Source organism: Copadichromis virginalis, linkage group LG10 (assembly GCF_057382275.1).
Source record: "Copadichromis virginalis isolate Kocher_CV1m ecotype Utaka linkage group LG10, C_Virginalis_male_GT1.1, whole genome shotgun sequence".
NCBI lineage: Eukaryota > Metazoa > Chordata > Actinopteri > Cichliformes > Cichlidae > Copadichromis > Copadichromis virginalis.
The window spans coordinates 7,472,976-7,476,864 of record NC_140627.1 but is presented as its reverse complement, the minus strand read 5'-3'; the positions used below and the strand labels follow the sequence as shown (position 1 = coordinate 7,476,864).

Sequence of the window (3,889 nt, the reverse complement as noted above, 5' to 3'; positions counted from 1 at the left end):
TAAGATAAGTTTCCTTTTATAAAGGAACAAAGGACTGGAATATTTCTTCTTTTTTCTTTATTTCTCATTGTTTACATTTCTGCTGTTTAAGTGACTGATATTCATACAGTGTTAAGTTAATGTTGTGATGAGTAACCTGTGCATTGTGCATATGGTGGGCTTCAGCAGTTGCTGTAAGAAACAGTATTACTGGCTTGGACAAGATATGTAATGTGACTTAAGTATACATGTTAAGTGATGTTAAGGAGTAATAGTAATTACTGTGCTTTAAAGTTGTAACAGTAAACGTAGATTAATATTCATTTGCTCCTCAACTACCAAATCAAATTTAAGCTGCTGCACCTTTACATTAAGGCTAAGTAAGATACACAAAAAAACCCAAACCCCTCCAACAATGGCAGAGTTTGAGGCTAATCCAGAAGTCAGTGAAAAGGGTGATGTGGAACAACTCTCTGCAGATGAGCAACTACAAGCAGTTGAAGGCACAGCTGATGATGTTTCTACTACCTCACAAAGAGCACGACAGAGCCAACGAGTCCGTACATTGACAGAAAAGGGCAAAGAACTGTACGGTGAGCACATAAAGAAGGCTGCATATCGTTTCAGTGTGCGCTATGAGAAGTGGAAGGTTGTCATTAAGGATGCCAAAGGAGCTATAGATGGTCAATGCTGAAAGGATCTGCTACAAGAACATGTTTCCAAGGTTTTGAGTGCTTCTAAGGATGTGAATGCAGCCTATGATGACTTGAGACGTATTGAATCTCCAGATAGTGACACAAGACGAAGGATGGATACGTGTGAAGCCATGACAAAGACAATTATCGAATCTGTAAGAAAGTGTCCAAGCCCAAGTAGTGCGGAGGTTCAAAGAGATGAAGAACTTTGGAAGGACACTGAGTCTTCATCTAAATCCGTAGCCTCAGATGTGAAAAGTCAAAGGGATGAAAAATGGAAGGAGACTGAGTCTATGCCTAAGTTAGAAGCCTCAGACAGGATGAGTGTTAAGTCACACCACACTAAGCTCTCTTCGCATTCGAGGGTTTCCTCTAGACACTCCAGCCGGCTCTCAGCTAAAAGACAAGATGCAGCTGCTGAAGTTGCAGCAAATGAGGCTGCTCTCCAAGTTCTGCTTGAACAAGAAATCCATATGAAGGAAATTGAAAGGCAAGAAGCAGAAATAGCACAAAGACAAAAGGCTCTAGAAGCTAAGCGCAGAGAAGTAGAGCGACTTGAGACTGTAAAAAAGCTGAATGCAGCAAAGGCTCGACAGCGGGTGTATGAACAAAGTGAATGTTCAGATGAAGAAATATACAACCTACTTCACCACAGATCTGATAAGAAAAATGAAGTCAAGTCTGAAAACAATGACCAGCATATGAAACGGTGTTCCTCGCCACGAAATGTGACACCGCACCGAGAGGTGAACACAGAAGATCTGGTCAAAGCATTTGCAGTGTCTCTTAATGCAAGTCGTCTTCCGGTACCAGAGCCAACAATATTCAGTGGCGACCCTATCAGATATAATGATTGGAAAATTTCCTTTCAGACTCTGATTGACAGGAAAAATATACCAACTGAAGAGAAGACTTATTATCTGAGGAAATATGTAAGTGGACCTGCAAGGAAGGCAATAGAAGGCTACTTCCCGCTTGGCACAGAGTCTGCATACTATGCAGCATGGACAGTTCTCGAAGAGAGGTATGGCAATCCCTTCCTCGTAGCAAAGGCCTTCAGAGACAAACTTGACGCACGCAAGCTCTAAAGGCAGTATGGAACTTCAAGCATTTGCTGACTTCCTTTGCTGCTGTAAGACAGCCATGTCGCAAATGAAGGGGCTTGAAGTGCTCAATGACTGCAATGAAAACCAAAAAATGCTCGCAAAACTTCCAGATTGGCTTACTTCAAGGTGGAACAGAAAGGTTACAGAAGTGCAAGAAGAGACTCACACCTTTCCATGCTTCAGCCAATTTGTAGATTTCATCTCACGAGAAGCCAAAATTGCAATTGCAGAGGCAATGGAGCAAAGGTGCTAGCAACTAACTCAAATGAAAGGACTGTTAGTGCTAGTTGTGTGTACTGTGAAAGGTCGGGTCACAGCCTACTTAAGTGTAGAAGGTTCATAAATGAGAGCATTGTTGAGAGACTAAAGTTTGTTCAAGACAAGAAGTTATGTTTTGGCTGTCTGAACTCTGGTCATCGCTCCAAAGATTGCGAAGGGAGAGAAACCTGTGACACATGCAATAAAAGACATCCAACATGTCTTCATGACAATCGCACGAAGGAAGACAGAAAAAGGAGAAATCCACACAAGAACAGTGACAGGACAAGACAAATGAACGCAGATGTCTCACAAGACAACAGTGTCACACCAACAACAAGTGAAGCAACTTCTAACAGAATGTTCACGACACTCACACATCTTCCATTATTCCAGTATGGGTGTCAACCAAAGGTGAGCCAGAGCATGAAATTCTTGTGTACACGCTCCTTGATACACAGAGCGATACGGCCTTTATTCTTGAAGAAACGGCACAAGCTCTGCATATCAAAGGTGAATCGACTCAGCTAAAGCTCACTACCATGTCTTCAAGAAACACAGTTGTGTCCTGTCGCAAGCTCTCAGGTCTACAAGTCAGAGGGTTCTACTCAAATAAGACCATTTCCCTACCAGTGACGTATGCCAGAGACTTTATTCCCGCAAACCGAGATCACATTCCATCGCCTGCAACAGCTAAGGCATGGTCTCATCTTGAATGCATTGCAAGTGAGATCACTGCACTACAAAGCTGTGATGTTGATCTGCTGATTGGGTACAACTGCCCCCAAGCACTTGTTCCTTGGGAGGTTGTGTCTGGAAAGGAAAATCAGCCGTTTGCGCAAAGAACTGATCTGGGATGGAGTATTGTGGGTTATGGCAATCCATGTCTCGATTATGGAGACGCCTTCGGAATAAGTCACCAAGTCATTGTGAAGGAAGTGGTGCCTGACATTAATCCCTCTTCAAATCTCACCAACAAGGTTCACTATGTCTACAGAACTCAAATAAAGGAAATGATCTCTCCCACAGAGGTCCTAAAGATGTTGGAGTCTGACTTTGTTGAGAAAGCACCAGAAGACACAAAGGTCTCTCAAGAAGATCTCAAATTTTTAACAAAGATGAAGGCCGGCATTAGGCACAAAGAGGATGGTCATTTTGAAATGCCACTCCCATTTAAGAGTGAAAGGCCGAACCTGCCAAACAACAAGGCATGTGCTATTCATTAGGGGTGCAACGATACACAAAATTCACGGTTCGGTTCGGTTCGATACTTTGGTGTCACAGTTCGATAGTTTTTTCGATACAAAAAAATGTTCATGCCTTTTTAATTTGTCATTTATTAAAATTATAAATATATATTTTAACTCAAAAGTACAGTTTTTAAATTTAACCCTAACCCTTGTGCGTGTTTTTTATTTTGACAGCGAATACGCACCTGCGGACCACTTATGTGCAGCCCTGGTTATTTAGCTCGTCATATTGCAGCCACAGAAATTCTTTTGTCCATGAAACCATAAAGCTGTACTTTCTTTTTGCCTTATAGTCTGATTTGTCATAACTTCTCCGTTTTGTGGTAAGCTTTTCTTTGGCTGTCACTTCTTCACCCTGACCTGTCTTATTTGGCTCAGCAGAACTAAAATATATATCTGTCTGTGAAGGTTCTCAGTCATCCAGGTCATCGTAGTCAAATATATATCCTGCTGCTTTTACACACGGACTCACATAAGCTCAGCGATTCTCTGCGCGATCAACCTCTCACATGTTTAAGCTTACTGCAGGAGATTTCACTTGTCATGTTTGCATAGTAAGCTAACAATTAATAAGACGATGTCAGAGGAATTGGTGCACAAA

General features: G+C 41.9%; 1 pseudogene; it reads left to right on the top strand.

Moving 5' to 3' along the window:
- The first annotated feature begins 369 nt into the window (after positions 1-369).
- LOC146699767 (uncharacterized) lies at positions 370-1,524 on the top strand (annotated as a pseudogene).
- Positions 1,525-3,889: the final 2,365 nt, after the last annotated feature.